Raw genomic sequence first — 21,664 nt, forward strand, 5'->3', positions numbered from 1 at the left:
AGTCCCCATGTGCAGAGCTGGCCTGCATCCTGAAACCAGCCAGCCGAATGCAAAGGGAGGTTAGGAGGCAGCAGGAGCCTGCAGGCACTGAGCACCATAGAATACTGTGGGGCCATCCTTAATGCTGTTGGATGTGCACATGGCATTAGATTATTTCAAAACGGAGGACTTTATTTGTAGAGTTAAGGCAAAAAACTTTTATGGGTGAAACAATGTCGTACACAGGTTTCAAATATACACAGAGACAGAGGAGGCTCTGGTGTGGGGGTGGGGGATGAGGGGTTATGTGATTCTGCTTCATTTTTTTTTTTCAAAACTTTTAAAAGTAAGGTTTATTTTGAAAACTTTATTCTTTGATCAAAGAATGGAGAGGTGCAAGTACATCCTCTTCTAAATTTTGTTTATTTTTTTAATCCACCAGAAACTTTCAGCGATTTCATTTCTCTTTTTCTTTTTTTAGTTACTATTTCTTCTAACACTGTTTAGCCCCATCTTTCTCTTCTCTTAGGTCTTCAAGACTCCAATATTATATATTTTGTTAAAGCCCCACAAAGCCTTGAGGCTCTGTTACTTGGTTTATTTTTTTAAGTTTATTTTCTCTGTTCTTCAGATTGGGTAATATCTATTGTTATATCTTCAACTGATTCGTCTGTCCTGTTGATCCTGCCATTGCCTGTCAATTAAGTTTTTTATTTTGATTATTGTATGTTTCTGTTCTAAGCGTCTCAGTTGGTTATTCTTTATTTTATTTATTTGAGACTTTCATTTTTAAATTTGTTTTAAGTGGCTTGTAATTGCTCTCTGAAGCATTTTTACATGGCTGCTTAACCACGTTTGCCTTCCTTGGCCGATGGTTCCAATACCTGAGTCAGCTTCTCTTGATTGTCATTTATCCTTCAAATTGACATTTTTCTAGTTCTCAGTTTCATCAGTGGTTTTCAATTGCATCTTGGACAGTTTCGGCATTATGAGACTCTAGATCTCATTTAAATCTTCCGGGTTAGCAGCCTTCTCTGAGCAGGCGCCCCCCGGTAGGGAAAGAGGGGGTCACCCTGTTGCTGTCTGCTGAGGGCAATTCCCACAGGATGGGACCTGCTGGGTCCCACACTGCTGGGTCCCACACTGCTGGGCTGGAAGTGAGAGTTCATACTGTCCACTAGGCTTCCGCCGACGGCCCCTGGCAGGAGGCAGGAGGGGCGCCTCCTACTGCTCCCCGAGTGAACAAAGAGAAGGTTGGGGGGAACGTTAATGTCCATCATTAGAAGCCGGATTAAAGCAGGGCGGGGGAGGAGGGGACGCTGCTACTAGGTGCTGGGCCAACGGCCCCGACGTTTCAGGTCCCAGGAGGGGAAAAGGGAGGTGAGGAGACACTTCGGCCGAAGTTAAGGGGTCCATTTCCTCAGGTGGATGCTCGGAGCAGTCCTGCACGGGCTCCCTACTATCTCCTTTCACCCCGTGGGAAGAGGGGTGGTGGTCCAGGGGAGCTTTCCGACCCCGCTGCTGCTGCGCTAAGTCGCTTCAGTCGTGTCCGACTCTGTGCGACCCCATAGACGGCAGCCCACCAGGCTCCCGCGTCCCTGGGATTCTCCAGGCAAGAGGAGTGGGTTGCCATTTTCCTTTCCAATGCATGAAAGTGAAAAGGGAAAGTGAAGTCGCTCAGTCGTGTTCGACTCTTAGCGACCCCATGGACCGCAGCCAACCAGGCTCCTCCGTCCATGGGATTTTCCAGGCAAGAGTACTGGAGTGGGGTGCCATTGCCTTCTCCGCCCGACCCCGCACGGGTCATTAAGAACAGCAGCAGCAAAGCCGGGCGGCCAGATGTTCCCCCGGCCGGAACGGACCCGGGAGCCTTCCCAGACCCGGGCGGGGAGGAAGCGCTGCTCTTCATCGCGCGGCAGCGTTGGCGCGGCGCGCCCCCTGGCGGCCAGGCGGGGAAAACCACCTGCCTGTGCCACGCGGCACAGGGACGCGGGCAGGGTTCGGCGTCCCAGGCGGGAGCTGTGGTCGCCCGCTGTGCCTGGGGCTCTCTCTTCATAATTCCCACCCGCTAAGCTATTTAATGTGGAGCCCAAATTCAGGACTCAGATTCTGGACCTCTAGCCCTTCCGCTCAGGCTAGCGGGCTGAGTGGATGGGGCGGGCGGGTGATGGTACATCAGACCACACGTGGTGTCCACAAGAGGCCCTGGAATAGGTACACTGGGAGTTCTGGGGATAAAAAGATGGGCTCGTCCGGGATTTGAACCCGGGACCTCTCGCACCCTAAGCGAGAATCATACCCCTAGACCAACGAGCCACAGTAACACTTTCTTTGCCCATTCCATATTATCGTCACATCACTTCCCTGTCCAGCCTCAGGGCCACGGCTCCCCGCTTCCGAGGTGCTTCACAAAGGGCTCCGGTAAGTTCAGTTCTCTGCCGTCTAGAAGAGGAGAGTGCAGTGTCGCCGCGCCTGTGCGCACCAGGTCCGGGAGCCTGATCCTCTGGGCATCTGGTACTCCGTTCTGCCTCCCCTAGTCCTGGCTCGACTGGCGACGCCAGGCCACCATCACTGAGGCCTCCACCGCAGAGGAACTTGAGGGTCCTTTCCTCTCTCTACAACCAAAGGCTGGGGACTGGGGACAGAGCTGGAGCCGCGGTGCCTGGATTCCTCTGCTCCCGACAAGGCCACGAACTACACAGCTGTCAGTCTTCTCCATGGAAGAGAATTATATTCAGAGAAATGTGGGTCTCCTGAGGCTTAGGGGCCACGTGCACTGGTCACCCCAGAGGAGCAACTAATGTGGCCTGGGCCTTTCCCAGGGCCCTCCCGCGGGAGCCTCCATCCCTGAGCTGGTGGCCTTGTCCACAGGCCACCCGCCACCACCACCATCCCTGGGCCCCTGCCCCGGAGGCTCTGCCCTCTTCAGAGCTCGGCAGAGGGCCCGCTCTTCCCTGTACACCCAAGCCCAGGCCCTAAAACGTTCAGAAGAGCTCACACCTAGATTCTGCCGGGACTTGTCAGACCTGAGATACCACCCTTGCATGTCCCTGTTGCCCCTGCGACTTCAGTGACCCTCCTCCCCACTGTGCATTCTGACTCATCCCACACATTCCATGTACCAGGCCCTGTGCTGAGAACTCTGCAGGGACCAGCTCTAAGGGCACCAGCCCCAGTGGGGGAGGCTGTGACCTTTGAGCAGACACACACACACACCTGGAAGGCCAGGAAGGCTGGTTCAAGTGCTGACCTGGGGCAGAGAGAAGAGGGGGAGATGTGGGACAGAGCAGAGGCAGTGGGGTTGACTGGAGTGGGTGTTGGAAGAGGGGCTGATGCAGGGTCCACGGGTGGAAGGAAGGGAAGACTTAGCCTTGTTGTGGGGGAAGGCCCAGGGCCTGCTGGGTCTCTTGGCCTTTTAAGCCAGGGATCGTGGGCCCGGGCTCCACCCGGAGCAGGAACAGTGTGTTGGGTCTTGGAGAAGGTTTCTATTGCCCGGGTTTGGGGCAAATGGAGCTTCAGCTTTGGGTATTAGCATTTCTGATCTCCTCCAATGGACCTTCAAAGCTAGAGCTGTCACTTGGTACTGTGGAGGGGGGGGCGGGGGGGCGGGGGAGGGAGGCAGGGAAGGGGTCCCTGGAATGTCCCAGTCTAGTCCTTCTGACTTTTCAGTAGCGGCAGCTTTTCTAGACTCTGGAACTTTGTGGGTAAGAGGAGAGAGGTCAGGAACAGAATCCTACCCAGGATGGGTTTTCCAAGCTCAGCAGGAATGGTAAACAATGTGCCCCCCCCCGCCCCCCCCCCGCCCCCATCCCCCCATCCCCCCACCCCCGTCCCAGAGACCTTCTGAACAGACGAAGCATCCTGGGAAGGGCCCAGGATCAGTTTCTGACTCTTCCAAGATAGTCCCAAGACACAGGTGGTCGTGGGCAGAGCAGTGGCTCCCTGGAGTCGCGGATGCGAGGACCCTACACAGGAGCAAAGGAGTAGCCCACGAGCCCTCCCCTCTGGGACTCTGTGGTGCTGCGCATAGGTCAGAAGAGGAGCGCAAGGGGCTGATTCTTAAGGTCATTTTAAACAACTGAAGCCATAAATAGATGGGAGCTCAATCATGAGTTAGATTCCGGATTACATAGGCAGAGGGAGCCATGATCCGGGCTCCTCTGAGCCATACTCGGACCCAGGAGAGGGGCTGTTCCTTGCCCCCACCCTCAACCCCCGAGGACCACCCTGAGAGACCCTGACCCAGGGCTGTGGCTAATGGCCCCAGGCCAAAAGTTCCACTTTAACAGTAAGAGAAAGAATCCCTGCCTGCCGACAACTGCATGAGAATGGGGGTCCGGGGAGAGGCGGCGGAGGGCGCGGGGAGGCGGAGGGGGACGATGCCCGGCTGGACGTCCAGGGACTGTGCCAACAGCCTGAATGCCCAGAGGGCGGGCTCCAGGACGCCCGCACCTGTGCCGATTTTTTTCTTCTTCTTCTTCTTTTTTTTTTTTTGCAGGACCCGCCTTTGGGACTCAGCTGCGGGGAGTCAAAAACGCCCCTCGTCTAAGCCCGGCTAGCTCAGTCGGTAGAGCATGAGACTCTTAATCTCAGGGTCGTGGGTTCGAGCCCCACGTTGGGCGTGTGCTTTTTGGATGATGAAGAGGCCACAGGGGCGGCACACCACCAGAAGGAAAATACTAAGAACCGTTTCCAGAGGTTTTTACCGATACAGGCAGCCAGGGGACCTACGTTGCCAGCAACCTAATCGGTTCCCTGGATCCTCACACATTTCAGCCGCAGACTTCCGTCTCCACCTTGAGCGAAGCGGTTCAGACCTTTGGCCCGCCAGCCAGCTTTTGAATACCTGGCCCGAGAAGACGCCCAGCCCCTGGATCTTAGATTTAGTAAACCCCGAGCGACCGGCGCCACTGCACTTGACTAGGAGCTCATAGAACCCCGGACTCCGGGAGCCCCAGGGTGCCCGCCGCCCGGGGTGTAGGTGCCGGCGGCGGGGGTGGGCAGGGCGGGGATGGAGGGCGACTCTCCGAGCCCGGAGCGCCCCGGCCAGTTCCAGGCACCGAGGTTTGGGGAGCGCCATCAGGAGGCTCCTCCGAAGCAGGGCTCCCCGCGTGCCTGAGGAGGGGCTGCTCAGAACTTCCCTCCCCAACCCGCCCCTCACCCCCGGGCCCGGCAATCGGTGGTCTCTTATTTGGCGGGGGGGGGGGGGGGGGGGGCTCTCAACTTTGCTCCACTCTCCCCAGTAAAAAGGACATGGACACGGGGCGTTTCGCTTCCCGATTTGGGGGAAAGCGAGGATGACGGGATACAGTTTCCATCAGCGGATTTTCTTGTTTTCTCTCAAGGGTCTAGCCTTCTAAAAGGGCAGGCTGGGTGTTTGACGGGAGCAGGTTTGCTTTATTTTTTGGTAGGAACCCAGACTTCTCTTAGAGTGCCATCAGCGAGGCTGCCCCTGCCTCTCCCCCGGACCCTTGGAACTCCAGGTCCCAGGACCCAGGCTGCTACTCCGGCCAGACTAAGGCACACTTAGTCTCAGGAATATTTCCTGGTGTTCTTACGTGAAAAGAAAGAACGGTCTGGGGTACAGAATAGTTAGGTCCGTATACCTTATTAGCTTTATGGGAGGGGGGGGGAAAAGTCTTACCTTCAGGACCAGTGTTAGCTGTGGTTGCCCTAACAAATTACCACAATCTGGGCAACTTGTGTGTGTGCGTGCTAAGTCGTCTCAGTCGTGTCTGACTCTTCACGACCCGATGGGCTGTAGCTCGCCAGGCTCCTTTGTCCGTGGGATTCTCCCGGCAAGAATACTGGAGTGGGTTGCCATTCAGAGGATCCTCCTGACACGTGGATCGAAACTGCGTCTCTCTGTCTCCTACATTGGCAGGTGGCTGCTTTACCAGTAGCCCCATCTGCAGATATGTGTGGCTAGGATTCTGTGAATGCTTGCTCCACATGGAAGAATCTGAACTCCCTTACCAGCTTAACAAAAGCTGCGCCCAACGTGGGGCTCGAACCCACGACCCTGAGATTAAGAGTCTCATGCTCTACCGACTGAGCTAGCCGGGCTGCTTGTTTACCCTGTCTCTCCTTTGGAAGATCGATCCCTGTCCGTAGGTCCCTGCTGTGCACAGCTTGGCTTCTCCCAGTTTTTTCGAAAAACTGCCAGGAAGCCTCAGGTTTGAAGGCTGCGAGGGCGCGGGACAGCCTTGACCGTAATTTAGAGACTTGCTTAGCGGGGCGGGGAGGGGCGAGGTGGGGGACGGAAGCTGACCCAGACGGACAGGCATATGGAGGCCCCGGAGCGCGCCGCGCTGAGACACCGGTGCCTGGGCCCCTGAATCCCATGCACGTCACGGGACCCCGCACGCAGGAGGCGGCCCCACGAAATTGTCTTCTTGCTTCCCAGATATGGGATCAGAACCCAAGCTTCCCCCAACCGTCCCTCCCTCCCGTGAGGGCCGGAGGGAAATCAGGACCCTCTTGCAGACGGGAGGGCAAGGTCACTAAGATAGGTGGCACAAGGCGTTCTTTTCTACAGTGGTCTGGGGGTGAGTCCCCAGGGCCTGCGAGAGCTCCTAGGGCCAAACCTTGGTCCCCCTGACCCCTGCCCCGAATACTCACCACTCACTTGCCACGCCACGCCCTACCCCGCCCCGCTTTAGGCGGCCCGCCTGAATTATCCAGAATGACCCAGGAGACCCGCTGCAACCCTGGGACAGGGAACCCGGTACGCAGGGGGTGTGACGCAGTGTCCAGCCAGGGCCAACTTCTTCCTTCCCAGTCAGTTTCTGGAATAAGGAAGGGAACTGTGAGGCACCTAGAGCTACACGGGGGCTTTGGGAGCCCAGCCCAGGAGCCCCAGGGTCTGCCCTGGACCCTAGTCCCCCTTCCTGTAGGGTGAGACTTGGCTTTGATCCAAGGTCAGTGGCTGGGGCTGGTCAGTTGGTCTCCAGTTTGGGTTTCAAGGGGAGCCCTCATGCGGTCCCTGCGACTGGGCCTGGGCCAGAGGGAGGGCCCAGGGGCAGTGGATGGGTGGAGAGGCGACCTCCCCAGCCGCTGGGGCCCACAGTGTCGATCTCATTTCTCTCTGGAGAGTAAGGCAGATCCTCCAGCCACAAGCCCCCCTTCCCTCCGGGGAGGGAGGATCTGGGGGACCGCCTAAACTGAATGAGGGAGAGGAGAGAGGAGGACGTGGATGACACCAAGGACAGTCAGTAAGGTTATGATAGCTTGTTGGTGTAGGGGTATGATTCCTCCTTTGGGTGCATGAAGTCCTGGGTTCAAATCCTGGACAAATCCACTTGTTTAAGGCAGTTCAGTTTCAAGTTTTATGATGCTCTATATATGTTTGATTCTGGAGATATATATATATAGCATCTAATAAATATACTACTGTTCAGGCACCCTACCTTCTGAGATTCTGGATGACCGTGAGCATTAGGACACCATTCAACCCAGCACAGTGCCTTTTTGAGAAGAATACTGTTAATACTATTTTTATATTCCTTTTGAATAATCATCATTATTTTCTAATGGAGTGTGTGCACTTGATGGGCCCTGTACAGCTTCTCCAACCCCAGAATCAGATTGAACACCGCCACTCTAAGTTCCCACTCACATTGATTTTCCAGCAGTGCTTGCTTTTTCCACAGAAGCCACAGAAAACTTAACTTTGCCAAAAAAAAAAAAATATATATATATATATATATAATCATAAAACTTGAAACTGAACGGCCTCGAACCAGTGGTTCACATAGAATGGTGTCTAATGGATGTTGACTATTGCTCTTTCTCTCAAAACTTCAAAACATCCCTGGAAAATTTAAAATGCTATAAAGGTGCCTTCACACACAGTTTGGGGACTGCAGAACTAGGCCAAAAGTGTTGCCCTGAGTACAGGAGTCATGTGGTTTAGGAACAGAAGAGGCCATCAGAAAGAGCTCCTGCAGGTGGCCCCTTGGGCTGGGTGTGGGGGTGATTGCTATGGAAGGGGCTGCCCTTTGAGCCCAGTCTTTCCCCCTGCCCCAGGGGGCCCTGTCTGCCTGAGTGACACCCTGAGCCAGCAGCCCCACACTCCTAGCTGGCTCCAACACCGAGGGCTGTTGGTCTACACAGACAGTACAGCCAGGCCCTGCCTGCTTGGTTCTGAAGAGAACTCTTGGGGTTGAATTCAGGACCTCTCACATCTAAAGCAAGAAAAGCACCCTCAGAACAGAAAAGTCCCCCTGGCTGGTGGTCCTTGGCATCTGCTCTCTCTCAGTCTGATGTATATCCTCATCTCTGTGGTCTGGAATGCCAGTGTCTGTGGTGCTGAACCACTGACAGATTTTCCTAAAACAAAACAAACAAAAAACCCCCCCAAACCAGCTAACCATAGGGGTTCATTTTGGATTTGAACCCAGGACCTCCCACTCCCAAAGCAAGAATCACACCCCTACACGAACAAGCCACAGCATATGGGCTCCTATTTTTCCTTGGTGTCATCCACGTCCTCCTCTCTCCTCTCCCTCACTCAGTTTGGGTGGTCCCCAGATCCTCCCTCCCTGGAAGGAAGCAGAGCTTGTGGCTGGAGGATCTGCCTTACTCTCCAGAGAGAAATGAGATCGACACTCTGGGCCCCAGGGGCCAGGGGATCGCCTCTCCACCCATCCACTGCCCCTGGGCCCTCCCTCTGGCCCAGGCCCAGTCGCAGGGACCGCATGAGGGCTCCCCTTGAAACCCAAACTCAAGACCAACTGGCCAGCCCCAGCCACTGACCTTGGATCAAAGCCAAGTCTCACCCTACAGGAAGGGGGACCAGGGTCCAGGGCAGACCCTGGGGCTCCTGGGCTGGGCTCCCAAAGCCCCCGTGTAGCTCTAGGTGCCTCACAGTTCCCTTCCTTATTCCAGAAACTGACTGGGAAGGAAGAAGTTGGCCCTGGACACTGCGTCACACCCCCTGGGTACCGGGTTCCCCCTCCAGGCTTGCAGCGGGTCTCCTGGGTCATTCCGGTTCAGGCCACACGGTCCGCCCTAAATCAGGGTGTAGGTTGGGGTGGGGTGGGTAGTGTGTATTGGGGGCGGGGGCCACGGGGCCCAGATTCGTCCTCAAGAGCTCTTGCAGGCCCTGGGGACTCACCCCAAGACCACAGTAGATAAGAACGCCTTGTGCTACCCATTTCTAGTGAGCCTAATCTTCAGGACTCCGTCCTCCGTCTGCAAGAGGGTCCTGATCTTCCCACCCCACGGGAGGAGGGATGGTCGGGGGAAACTTGGGTTCTGATCCCATATCTGGGAAGCAAGAAGGCAGTTTCATGGGGCTGCCTCCTGCGTGCGGGGTCCTGGGACCGTGCATGGGGCTTCAGGGGCCCAGGCACTGACCTCCCAGCGCTGCACGCTCCCACCTGGCCTCCATCTGTCCGTCTGGGTCAGCCTCCCCTTTCCCCCCTTCCCTGGGCACCCTAGGCAAGTCTCTGCATTTCAGTCGAGGCCGTCCTGCCCCCTGGCAGTCTTCAAACCTGAGGCTTCTTGGCTGTTTCTCAAGTAAACTGGAAGGGGCCAAGCTGTGCACAGCAGGGACCTATGGACAGGGGTGGTTCCTTCAAAGAAAAAAAGATCAAAGAGCCGCCCGGCTAGCTCAGTCGGTAGAGCATGAGACTCTTAATCTCAGGGTCGTGGGTTCGAGCCCCACGTTGGGCGTAGCTTTTGTTAAGCTGCGTTAGGGGAGTTCAGAGTCTTATGCGGCAAGCAAACATTCACAGAGTCCTAGCCACACCAATCACAAATCCCGGGGACCAAATTTCAAGACCTCGACCTAGGAAAAGAAAACGGCAACTCACTTCGGTGTTCTTACCTAGGAAACCCATGGCCGGAGGCGCCTGGTCCGCTACAGTCCAGAGTCAGAAAGAGTCCCACAAGACTGAGCAGCTAAGCAACAACGACGACCTAGGGTCACGGAGAAAGCATGGAACTTTCATAAAGAAGAAGACAGGGAAGATCTTCATTTCTTGATGGTTTGATCTTTTGGAGGTGCCTGCTGGCTGGTGACAGACTCCCAACCCCAGGGCTAGCTAATTCCTAGAGGAAGTAAACAGTTTGCAAACCAACAAATTCAGTCCACACACTGAGTCATGTCTTTATCTAACTTTCACACACCAAGCCAATATTTCCCCTGGCCCGAATCACCCAGGGCTTGATCACCCAGCCCCCACACCCTAAAACCCACTGAACTGTTCAAATGAGCCAGCCCCTGTTGACTCCACCCTGCCTTACTTTTCCCATGGAAGGGATTTGCCCAGAACCGCAGGAGGCTCCCAAGGTGGTCCTCTCCCACCGTGTGGGGCTTTGGGGATCAGAAGGGGGATCCGCCACTCTTCTCCCGCGCACAGGCTGGCAGTCCTGGGGCCAGGCGCATAAGGCGGAGCGGTCACCTCCTTCCCCTGATCCTCCTCCTCTGGAGGTTCTAGGGCACAGGCCCCACCTTAGGGGATCGGCGCCTGCTTGATGCCAGTCCCCTGTGCCTGCCTGCTCCGTAGCCACAATCCACAGCCCCACGCTGTCAGCCTGAGGCTCGGGGTCCCCTGGACTGCCGGTGCTCGTCCTGTAAGATGCCCTCCCGCTCATCCAAGCCTCTGGTCCCACGCCCCCCGCCCCCCGCCCCCATGTTTCTGCTGTTCACTCCCCTAGGGCGGGGATCAATCCCCCTGTGGTCCAGGAATCAACCCTTCCTGATCCTGGCTTAGCGGGCCTCTCTTTCTGCCCCTGCTGGCCTGGGTTTCCTGGGTCTCCCCGCCCCAATTCAAGGGCCCCTCTGCCAGTCTACTTCGGAATAAACCTGACTCGAGCAAGGATGGGAATAGTTGTAAACGAAGAGTTGAGAGCGACTTTGCAGGGGTGGCTCGTTGGTCTAGGGGTATGATTCTCGCTTCGGGTGCGAGAGGTCCCGGGTTCAAATCCCGGACGAGCCCAGGTTACCCTTTCCGGGTTACCCATAGTTTTAGAGCCCGGAGAACCGAGAGCAAACCTACCTCTCCCGAGCCCGGGAACCTGAACTCACGGTCCCTGCTCCAGCGCACAGCTCTGCTCGGTTCTTCCTTCCCCGCACGCAGCTTTTTCCCGAAACTGGACACGGGTTTCTTCCGGCTGGTCCGAGATGCGTTGGTAAAGGTGTAAAAATACACATTGGCTTTTGAAAACTCGATCCAAATAAAGTAAGAGATCTGATAACTTGTTGAAATGACACTTTAGATATATATTGGTTTAGTTAAAATATACTGCACTTAATTTCACCTTTTTGTTACTATTTTAAAAATCTGTGGGAATTCCCTGGTGGTCCAGTGGTTAATCAAGATTCGCCGTTTTCATTGCTGGAGTCTCGGGTTGATCCCCAATAGAGTAGTTAAGATCTGACATCTAATAAGATGTTAAATAGAAATTTGATTGAAGGCATTCTTCTTTTGTTCCAGAATTCAAAATTCTTCCACTACATACATTCGCCATTGGAAGGGAGGCTTATACATGTGTATGTGTGTGTGTGTGTGTGTGTGTGTTAGTTGCTTGGTGGTGTCTGACTCTTTGCAAGCCCATATACTGTAGCCCACCAGGCCCCTCCGTCCATGGGATTCTCCAGGCAAGAACACTGAAGTGGGTTGCCATTTCCTTCTCCAAAAGGAACTATAGAAAGAAAGAAAGTGAAGTCACTCAGTCGCTTCCGACTCTTTGCGACCCCATGGACCAGAGCCTACCAGGCTCCTCAATCCGTGGAATTTTCCAGGCAAGAGTACTGGAGTGGGTTGCCATTTCCTTCATATATATATATATATATATATATGACTTATTTACATTGTTGTAGGGCAGAAACCAACACAACATTGTTAAGCAATTATCCTCCAATCAAAAAATAAAGAAAAAAAAATATTTGCCAACTTTTAGTTTAGCTCATTGAATTTCTTACCTGGCAACTTGGAACCCCACGTATGTGTTCTACTGGACAAGATGGAAGCTGCAGCCGCTTAGAATCCAACCTTGAAGGTCCTACAGTGTCACTTCAGCCCTACATTATTATATGAAGAAGTCACAGCCACAGTTCACTGAGGTTCAAGTGGGGTCAGTCCAAAGACCCCCCACTCCTCACTGCAAAGAGTGTCAAATAACTTGTGGTCATTAAAAAAGAAAAAAAAAAGCTTTATTCAGACTCACAGATATTTAGAGAAAAAGCCAATGGCTACCAGTGAGGAGATGGAACAGGGAAAGGGGCATATGGGATAAGGGATTAATAGGTAGAAACTACTATGTACAAAATAAGCTACAATGATATACTGTACAACACAGGGAATAAAGTCAATTTTTCTAGTAATTATGAATGAAGTATAATCTTTAAAATTGTGAATCACTATATTGTACACCTGTAACATAAAATATTGTACATCATTTATACTTCAATTTTTTAAAATTTTTATATAATAGAGTGTAACACATTTAAAGTACACAATTTCATACATTTTGACCTTTGTGTACTCCCAAACCATCACCAGAGTCAAAATAATGAACAAATTCATCATCCTCAACATTTTTCTCATGGCTTTGTTATCTCTTCCATCTACCCCTCAAACACTAGTTTGCTAAGAGTTTTTAAAATCAGGAATGGAGGTTGGACTTATCAAGTGCCTTTACTGCATGTATTGAGATGATCATATGGTCTTTTTCAGTCTATAAAAAGTACATTGATTTTTAAATGTAAACATTCTAAATAGTTTAAGGACATATCAGAACTTTAAAGATTTTGCTCCTCTGTGACATGTCCCTTATCCCCTAGCCAGCTCCCTTCCTTCCTCACTTTCACTGGAGACACCTAAAGAAACACCCGTCCTCCAACTTTGGGGGTCCTAGAAGGTGCAGCTCTCAGGGATGAGGTTGACAACAGTTTTTGCTGACAGAAGCCACCCCAACATACAGATGCCAAAATGTGACCGATTACCCCGGGTGGGACTCGAACCCACAATCCCTGGCTTAGGAGGCCAGTGCCTTCTCCATTAGGCCACCGGGGCGTGCTCTTCAGGCGCTCGCTTCCTGTCCAGGACCCGCCCCTTCTACACTTAGAGCGCGAGACTTCTGTTCCAGTATTTTGCTGCTCTGCTTCCTTTGTTTAGGGACAAGCACGGGCTTGGGATATATGCACCCTTGTGCCCGGTACCCTAGGGTCCCAGGGTTGCCCAAGTCCCCCTGCGCCTGGTGGGGATGGAGGAGGGAGTCGGGGTGGAGGTGGGGGTGGTGGTGGAAGCCACCCTGAGTGTGTATCACCGAACCCCGGACCCTAGAACACCAAGCATAACCTCACCATCCCCTTCAGGGTATCGGCACCGAAACTTCCCCCAGGTTCCCTCTCTCGGAGCAGAGAATCCCGCCTCTGCCCTAGTTGCGGGGCGGGGGGCGGGGGGCGTGGGAGAGGGGAGGAAGGGCGGTGTCAGGGCGACCAAGGACCAGAATGCGTCATCTTCGTTCTGGCTCTTTGGTTTAAGGGTACGGTGCTGGCCTTGGGGGCGACTGGCCCTTCACGACAGTCTTGGGCATCCCCGAGTTTCCAGACACTGTCGCTTTCAGGAGGGGCAAGCCGGGAAAGCTCCAGGAGGAGGGGATCCATCACCTCTCCCCCCTTTTTAGTGCCCAGCACAGGGAAGGCGGTGGCTACAGACTTTTCCTGCTGGAAGAAGTGTCCCTCACCCTCTGCTCGTCTTACCTGGAGACTCAGGGGGACCACGGGACCCGGATGGGACCTGTGGGCAAGGACCGAGTTGGGGAAGGAGATGGAGTTCAGAACCTCCGCACTCGTCCTCCGAGCAGCGCGCGGCACCTTGTCCCACGACGACGCCCTTGGGGCTCGAATCCGGGACCCGATCCGGGATGATGCTAAGGAAGGGAGGAGGTCGCAGCTTCTCGCACTTCGGGCGTCCAGGCTGAGGACTCTGCGACCCCAGACCACAAATTGCCCCTACCGGAGCAAAGGGGACTCGCTGTGGAGGCTCCAGCGAGTACTCGCTGGAGCGAGGGACTGGGGACCCGACTTTCCTCTGCGGACCTAGAACTTGGATCAAGAGTGGAAGACAGCAGCTCCGCGATTCAGTGCCTGTAACCTCTGGCAGGAGGAAGAAGATGGGAAGAAAAGGCGATGTAGGAGTAGCCAGCCAGTCACCTGGGCTTGACCTGTTCTAGCAAGGCCCGGCTAGCTCAGTCGGTAGAGCATGAGACTCTTAATCTCAGGGTCGTGGGTTCGAGCCCCACGTTGGGCGGGGTTTCCTATTTTGGGAACCCCTGTCATTTGCATAGGCTTTGCATGGGCTTTTCAATAACTCCGAATCCGATTTGGAGAAATCTTCCTGAGAAACGGCTTCCCTGGTGGCACAGCTGGTAAAGAATCCACCTGTAATGTGGGTAGACCTGAGTTCCATCCCTGGGTTGGGAAGATCCCCTGGAGAAGGGAACAGTTGATGGCTCCAGTTTTCTTGCCGGAGAATTCCAAGGACTGTATAGTCCATGGAGGGTGGCAAAGAGTCAGACAGGACTAAGCGACTTTCACTTTTCTGAGAAAACAAACACAAAGTCTTAGTCACCTTATCCTATGAGGAGGAAGAAAGGACACCGATTTGGGGTGTGATTTTCCCCTCAGGAGACATTCGGGGCAGAGGGAGCAGGGAGGGTGTGTCTTAAACAAGAAAAGACAAAGCCAGGCCTGGAGGGGTCCCTGCCCTATTGCTGTGGTGTAGGTTCTGCTCCCTGACTGACTGGGGTCTCCGTGCCTCAGTTATACTCTTCAGATGGCTTTGGATGGTTCCATAGGGCCCCTGGTGCCCTCACACCAAGTGAGACTCACATCCTACCCCTCTCTGCTGTTGCTAAGTCACTTCAGTCATGTTGGACTCTGTGCGACCCCATAGACATCAGCCCACCAGACTCCCCCACCTCTGAGATTCTCCAGGCAAGAACACTGGAGTGGGTTGCTATTTCCTTCTCCAATGCATGAAAGTGAAAAGTGAAAGTGAAGTCGCTGTCTTAGCGACCCCATGGACTGCAGCCTACCAGGCTCCTCCATCCATGGGATTTTCCAGGCAAGAGTACTGGAGTGGGGTGCCATTGCCTTCTCTGATCCCTCTCTGTGGGCAGATTCAAATGCTGGACAAGCCCTTCCCTTGCCCTCAGGACATTTTTGTGGTGTGCCTGGAATGACAGACTCTGATTCCAGGTGCTTTTACTTTATGATGGAGAGCAAAGGGGTTGAGACAGGAGGGAGTAGGTACTGACAGGGAGTCCTGGGGTCCAAGCCCTGCTCTCCCCCCCTTGCCCTGGGTATCACTTTGGGACACTGTGGACTGATCTATGTCCCTGACCCACACATCCATACTTCCCTGCACAGACTCTGTCCCTGAACCTCAGTTTCAGGAGCACTCTAGTAACCTTGTGGAGATCTAGGAAATCTCCACACCCAAGTGGCTGGTGGCCTGGGGTTTTGAGCCTCCCTCTAGGTGTGAGTGGTCCAGGATGCAAATCCTGGGCAGTTCTTTTAGGGTTGGGGGAGGGCTACAGGACCAGGCTCCTCTATTCCCCATCTGGACTTCACAGATCTGGACCCACCAAGCCTGGGCTCTCAAGGGCCTCTCAAGGGCCCCATCTGTAGAGTGGGGATAATAGCAGCTCATGCCTCAAAGATTTGCTTGGGATATTAAGTTAATTTTTTTTTTGGTAAATCATTTAGAACAGTGTCTCAAGACTGCAAAACTAATTCTTGCTTGAGCTTCCATCCTGTCTGCCCACCACAGGCCACCTCCCTGAGCCAGGCAACTCTGGGCTGCTGGAAGCACTGGTTTTCTCTCTGAGGCCCCCTCCCAGCTCCCTGGGCCCACTCTTGTCCCACACTCTTCCACACCTCACACTCTTCCACCCCACTTTGGGCAGAAACCTGAAGAGTCTTGTCCCAGATGGCAGCTTCTAGCTCTGGATCCTGAGGGTTCCCATCAGTGATCCGACCAGACTCAGAGTCAGTTGGGGCTCAGCAAAATATTTTGGCAGAAGGAACCCACGGCTCAGGCCTGCTTTCCACCACCCTGAGGCAGGAGCTGTGTCCTCATATTCCTGGCGCCTCCTCAAGCTGACACACCCACATCCCCTGGCCTCATGGTGGGGACTGGAGTCAACATGTGGGCCTCAGGCTGTGTCAAAGCCCAGAGAAAGACCGATTCAACTCAGTACCAGGCAACATCCGGGATCTCAGGCTGCGTCTGACTTTGGTGGTTTGGGTTGAGGGCCACCTGTGCAGCTGAAAATACCCATAATCTGAAGCAGACCCTGGCATCATCCTGAGCCCAGACGTGGCTTTAACAGATATTTGGCAACAGCAAGTAGGTGGGCCCATCTTCATTTGGGGCCGAGTGTCCGTCTACACGTTGTGAGATCATCCCCCTTGGGTCTGCCCTGAGTTCTGTCCGTGCTGCAGGGCTTCTGGCCGCCGCTGAGCCACCAGCCAACCGCCGTCCATCCGTCAGTGCGGAGCCCCACTGCAGCCCCGCACAGCTCCTCCTCTGCCTGAGGACACCACAGATTCTAGGCAGTCTAGACACTCAGAATGCCCGGAGAGGATTCCATGTCCCCTCTGACCCCGATCCTGCCCTCTCCTGTCATTTGGAGTGGTCTATAGCCAGTCACCTTCGGAAATTCGGAGCACGTGGCAAAGCGCAGCTGCCCGGCTAGCTTAATCTCAGGGTCGTCGTGGGTTTGAGCCCCACTTTGGGCGACTTTTTCGCTGCCTTTTTTTTTTTCTCTGTGTATTGTGGATTCCTGTCCCATGTGAGCTAGTTTTCTACTCCCAGCTGTCCACTCCCGACTAAAAACTGCCCTGTTAAAGGCTCAGTGAGTGGAAACACATAAATTCCTGATCACCATAGGCGTCTATGCTGGGTCCTGCCCTCGCTGTCGTCCTCTCCTTTGAGCGTTTGGGCCTCTCGTGGGGGCTTGTAGACTCCCATTTTTGGAAGGCGAGGGGAGTAAGGAGTTCAGGACAAGGCCAGAACTAATGCCCGTTAAGGCTGACAAGCCCCCCAATTAAAAAGTGTGAAGACCTAGGCTGCCTGGGGAATTCGACCCTTTTGCTCCTAATGGAGACTCCTAGTGGCTCAGCTGGTAAAGAATCCGCCTGCTATGCAGGAGACTTGGGTTCGTCTCCCTGGGTTGGGAAGATCCCTTGGAAAAGGGAATGGCTTATGGATCCAGTATTCTGGCCTGAAGAATTCCACGGACTGTATAGTCCATTGGGTCACAAAGAGTCGGACACGACTGAGCGACTTTCACTCACGCCTGAACCAGTGAGCCTTCCCTGGGAACCTCCGCCTTCTCCTCCTCTTGCTGAGATAGTGCTCTGTTTGGAGGAGAATTTGGTTCAGATGTCAATTAAATAGAGGGATAAAATGTTGTTCCGGTAGTTGCAGAGTCTGCTTTGCCTCAGGTCCAGGCACCCCCGATAGGTCCTGGAGAGAGCCGCCTGCGGGCGAGGTGCAGGGCTGGAGTCAACGGCAGCCACTTGAGGCCAGGTGGGTGGGTGGCTTCAGGGACCTCCCAAGAACGGAGAGCTGCAGCTTCCCAGTCTCCCTCCATCTCCCACAGCAGGAGGAGCCAATGAGCTAACCATCTGTCTGAGGCCGGAGTTCGGCTGCGAACCCGCGACCTCAAGAACCCACAGAGCGGGTTTTGCAGGTGCACACACTGACAACTGAGCTACAACGGCGAGCTTCCCCGGAGTCACCTGCAGAGGGAAGGGGGGAGGGGTTGTTGTGTGTGTCGGCTCGTTGGTCTAGGGGTATGATTCTCGCTTTGGGTGCGAGAGGTCCCGGGTTCAAATCCCGGACGAGCCCGTTCCTTTTCTTTAAAAGGAGAACTGCAGGTCGACCTGATGGAGCGTCGGGGAGACGCAAGGCGCGCCTAGGGCATCTGAGGCCAGGACCGCTGCTGTCCGGCCGGATCAGTCGGTAGAACAAAGCGACTCTCACATTCAGCCTCGGGGGTTGGGGGCCCCACGTCCGAAGAGGGCTGTCTTGGTTTTGACCTGCGGGGGCGGGAGCGGGGAGCTGAGCCGGGAGAAGCGCGAGCAGCACTGGAGGCCGAGGCGGAGGCGGTGTCCCCTCGATGCACTCCGCCGGCATTTATTGAGCGATCACCCGGGGCCACGTCTTGGGGGTTCGGCCGCCCGCAAAGCGAGCGTCCCAGAGATCGAGGCTCCGGGACCCTCCGCGCCCCCGCCCGCTCTCGAGCGCTCCCCACCTGCACGCGCGACCCGGAGTCCCTCGCCGGCTTTGTCCAGCGGGTCCCCTGCGCTCGCGGCTGCGAGGAGGCTTGCGAAGTGACCGATGAGCGGCGCGGGGACAGAGGCCGACCGCCCTTCCTGGTCCGGGGCTCTCTGTCGCCCGACAGCGGAAGGGAGGCGGCGCGGACCCCGGACTGTCGGAGCGCAGGGGCTTCTGTCCGTTTTGCCTGCCCAGGAGCGCTGGGTTTTCTCCGCGCGCGTCATTCCTGGAACCCCGCACTTCCCGGTGGGTCTGAAATTGGGGTCTCCCTTCTGCACCACCTCACTGGCGTCGCGGGTCCAGCTCCCAGACACCACGGCATCAGAGAGGGGAGCCGAAACCCGTAGTGTGTGCGGCTCGTTGGTCTAGGGGTATGATTCTCGCTTAGGGTGCGAGAGGTCCCGGGTTCAAATCCCGGACGAGCCCTGCTTTTCTTCCCCACTTGCGGGTCTCAGGGCCCACTCTGTGCCTCCCCTTGTCGTCGTTTCAAAATTTTCATTGAGGCCCAGTAGCCAAAGTGTCTCCACGAGTGTCTTTACAAGCTACATTTTCAGTCCGAGTTCCAGACACGGAAGACTGAGAGAGGTTCCCTTCCTCTGCATTAAGAGCCGGTGGTTCTTCGCTTGCAGGTCTCTGAACCGTCAAGCCTGGGTCCCACAGTCCCAGGTCAGGAGGCCAGGATATTGGCGTGCAGAGAGGAGATGCGCTGCTGGCATTTGCGTCTGGAGCCCAGCCCCGCCTCAAATCCAGGCCCTCCACGTCCTCGCTGACCCCGGGACTTACTCCATCCTGTCATTTGGGGCGGTCCACAGCCGTCAAGTTCCGACACTTGTCTGCAGACGGCTCTGTGCAGCCGCCCGGCTAGCTCAGTCGGTAGAGCATGAGACTCTTAATCTCAGGGTCGTGGGTTCGAGCCCCACGTTGGGCGTAGTTTTTGCCACCTATTTGGATTCTTGGCTCACGTGGGTTGGTCTTCTGCTCCCAGCTGTAGATTTCCGATTTAAAACTGCCCTGTTGGAGGCACAGGGTGCAGACATACAGATTCCTGCTCACCTTAGGAAGCCAGCCTGGGTCCTGCCCTCAGAGTTGTCTGCTCTTTGTAGCAGATGGGCCTCTATTCGGGATAGCTAGACTCCCATTTATGGAAGGTCAAGGAAGTAAGCCGTCTATGGGGTCGCACAGAGTCGGACACGACTGAAGTGACTTAGCAGCAAGGGAGTAAGCAGGTCAGGACAAAGCAAGAACCAACGCCCTTTAAGAGTCACAAGGGTTTTCCTCCTCAGGGAACACTGCTGCTGCTGCTGCTGCTAAGTCGCTTCAGTTGTGTCCGACTCTGTGCGACAGCATAGACGGCAGCCCACCAGGCTCCTCTGTCCAAGGGATTCTCCAGGGAAGAACACAGGAGTGGGTTGCCATTTCCTCCTCCAATGCATGAAAGTGAAAAGTCAAAGTGAAGTCGCTCAGTCGTGTCCGACTCAGCGACCCCATGGACTGCAGCCTACCAGACTCCTCTGTCCATGGGATTCTCCAGGCAAGAGTACTGAAGTGGGGTGCCATTGCCTTCTCCACCACCAGGACCGGTTCTAATCAAAATACAAAAGAGTGTAAAAACCTGAGCCCCTCCTCCTTCCCCTGGACCTGGGATCCATGGCCGGAAACCGCCTCCCCCTCCTCCTCTCGCTCAAAAACGTTGCACCGTTGGGGCAGAATTGGATTCAGAAATCTAGGGTTCTTCCAGAATCTTGTTTTCCTCACTTCCTCAGGAGGCCCAGGCACCGCCCCACCCCCCACCCCCCATCGGTCCCCGTGTGAGGACGACTGCAGGCGAGGTGTTCTGGGCGGCCAGTCTCCTGCCTCCATTTGAGGCCAAAACTGATCAGAGCTGCAGCTGCGGGGTCTCCCTCCAGCTCCCGCCGCAAGAGGAGCAGATAATCTAACCGTCTGTCTGCAACCGGAGTTCGGCTGCGAACCCGCGAGCTCAAGAACCCACAGAGCGGGTTTCGCAGGTGCACACACTGACAACTGAGCTACAGCGGCGAGCTTCCCGGGAGTCACCTGCAGAGGGACGGGGGGGGGGGAGGGGGTGGGAGGTGTGTGTTGGCTCGTTGGTCTAGGGGTATGATTCTCGCTTTGGGTGCGAGAGGTCCCGGGTTCAAATCCCGGACGAGCCCGTCCTTTTTCTTTAAGAGGACTGAAGGCAGACCTGGTGGAAGCTTCGGGGAGACGCAAGGCGCGCCTAGGGCATCTGAGGCCAGGACCGCTGCTGTCCGGCCGGATCAGTCGGTAGAACAAAGCGACTCTCACATTCAGCCTCGGGGGTTGGGGGCCCCACGTCTGAAGAGGGCTGTCTTGGTTTTGACCTGCGGGGGCGGGAGCGGGGAGCTGAGCCGGGAGAAGCGCGAGCAGCACGGGAGGCCGAGGCGGAGGCGGTGTCCTCTCGATGCACTCCGCCGGCATTTGTTGAGCGATCACCCGGGGCCACGTCTTGGGGGTTCGGCCGCCCGCAAAGCGAGCGTCCCAGAGATCGAGGCTCCGGGACCCTCCGCGCCCCCGCCCGCTCTCGAGCGCTCCCCACCTGCACGCGCGACCCGGAGTCCCTCGCCGGCTTTGTCCAGCGGGTTCCCTGCGCTCGCGGCTGCGAGGAGGCTTGCGAAGTGACCGATGAGCGGCGCGGGGACAGAGGCCGGCCGCCCTTCCTGGTCCGGGGCTCTCTGTCGCCCGACGGCGGAGGGGAGGCGGCGCGGACCCCGGACTGTCGGAGCGCAGGGGCTTCTGTCCGTTTTGCCTGCCCAGGAGCTCTGGGTTTTCTCCGCGCGCGTCATTCCTGGAACCCCGCACTTCCCAGTGGGTCTGAAATTGGGGTCTCCCTTTCGCACCACTTCACTGGCGTCGCGGGTCCAGCTCCCAGACACCACGGCATCAGAGAGGGGAGCTAAAAACCTTGGTGTGGGCGGCTCGTTGGTCTAGGGGTATGATTCTCGCTTAGGGTGCGAGAGGTCCCGGGTTCAAATCCCGGACGAGCCCTGCTTTTCTTCCCCACTTGCGGGTCTCAGGGCCCACTCTGTGCCTCCCCTTGTTGTCGTTTCAAAATTTTCATTGAGGCCCAGTAGCCAAAGTGTCTCCACGAGTGTCTTAACAAGCTACTTTTTCAGTCCGAGTTCCAGGCACGGAAGATTGAGAGGTTCCTTTCCTCTACATCAAGAGCCGGTGGTTCTTCGCTTGCAGGTCTCTGAACCGTCAAGCCTGGGCCCCACAGTCCCAGGTCAGGAGGCCAGGATATCGGCGTGCAGAGAGGTGATGCGCTGTTGGCGTTTGCGTCTGGAGCCCAGCCCCGCCTCAAATCCAGTCACCCCATGGCCCCGCTGACCCCGGGACTTACTCCA

At 55.5% G+C, this 21,664-nt stretch overlaps 12 non-coding genes across 12 annotated transcripts; 9 read left to right on the forward strand and 3 right to left on the reverse strand.

The window, feature by feature from the left end:
- Positions 1–2,223: 2,223 nt before the first annotated feature.
- TRNAP-AGG (transfer RNA proline (anticodon AGG)) lies at positions 2,224–2,295 on the reverse strand. Its single transcript has one exon. It is a non-coding gene; the product is annotated as a tRNA-Pro (tRNA).
- A 2,233-nt stretch (positions 2,296–4,528) lies between these two features.
- TRNAK-CUU (transfer RNA lysine (anticodon CUU)) lies at positions 4,529–4,601 on the forward strand. Its single transcript has one exon. It is a non-coding gene; the product is annotated as a tRNA-Lys (tRNA).
- Positions 4,602–5,972: 1,371 nt separating this feature from the next.
- Positions 5,973–6,045, reverse strand: TRNAK-CUU (transfer RNA lysine (anticodon CUU)). Its single transcript has one exon. It is a non-coding gene; the product is annotated as a tRNA-Lys (tRNA).
- Positions 6,046–9,584: 3,539 nt separating this feature from the next.
- On the forward strand, positions 9,585–9,657 carry TRNAK-CUU (transfer RNA lysine (anticodon CUU)). Its single transcript has one exon. It is a non-coding gene; the product is annotated as a tRNA-Lys (tRNA).
- Positions 9,658–10,853: 1,196 nt separating this feature from the next.
- On the forward strand, positions 10,854–10,925 carry TRNAP-CGG (transfer RNA proline (anticodon CGG)). Its single transcript has one exon. It is a non-coding gene; the product is annotated as a tRNA-Pro (tRNA).
- A 2,006-nt stretch (positions 10,926–12,931) lies between these two features.
- On the reverse strand, positions 12,932–13,004 carry TRNAR-CCU (transfer RNA arginine (anticodon CCU)). The gene has a single exon. It is a non-coding gene; the product is annotated as a tRNA-Arg (tRNA).
- A 1,166-nt stretch (positions 13,005–14,170) lies between these two features.
- On the forward strand, positions 14,171–14,243 carry TRNAK-CUU (transfer RNA lysine (anticodon CUU)). Its single transcript has one exon. It is a non-coding gene; the product is annotated as a tRNA-Lys (tRNA).
- A 3,537-nt stretch (positions 14,244–17,780) lies between these two features.
- On the forward strand, positions 17,781–17,852 carry TRNAP-UGG (transfer RNA proline (anticodon UGG)). Its single transcript has one exon. It is a non-coding gene; the product is annotated as a tRNA-Pro (tRNA).
- A 783-nt stretch (positions 17,853–18,635) lies between these two features.
- On the forward strand, positions 18,636–18,707 carry TRNAP-AGG (transfer RNA proline (anticodon AGG)). Its single transcript has one exon. It is a non-coding gene; the product is annotated as a tRNA-Pro (tRNA).
- A 429-nt stretch (positions 18,708–19,136) lies between these two features.
- Positions 19,137–19,209, forward strand: TRNAK-CUU (transfer RNA lysine (anticodon CUU)). Its single transcript has one exon. It is a non-coding gene; the product is annotated as a tRNA-Lys (tRNA).
- Positions 19,210–20,380: 1,171 nt separating this feature from the next.
- TRNAP-UGG (transfer RNA proline (anticodon UGG)) lies at positions 20,381–20,452 on the forward strand. The gene has a single exon. It is a non-coding gene; the product is annotated as a tRNA-Pro (tRNA).
- Positions 20,453–21,233: 781 nt separating this feature from the next.
- TRNAP-AGG (transfer RNA proline (anticodon AGG)) lies at positions 21,234–21,305 on the forward strand. The gene has a single exon. It is a non-coding gene; the product is annotated as a tRNA-Pro (tRNA).
- The last annotated feature ends 359 nt before the right edge of the window (positions 21,306–21,664 follow it).

This window comes from Bos taurus, chromosome 25 (assembly GCF_002263795.3).
Source record: "Bos taurus isolate L1 Dominette 01449 registration number 42190680 breed Hereford chromosome 25, ARS-UCD2.0, whole genome shotgun sequence".
Lineage (NCBI taxonomy): Eukaryota > Metazoa > Chordata > Mammalia > Artiodactyla > Bovidae > Bos > Bos taurus.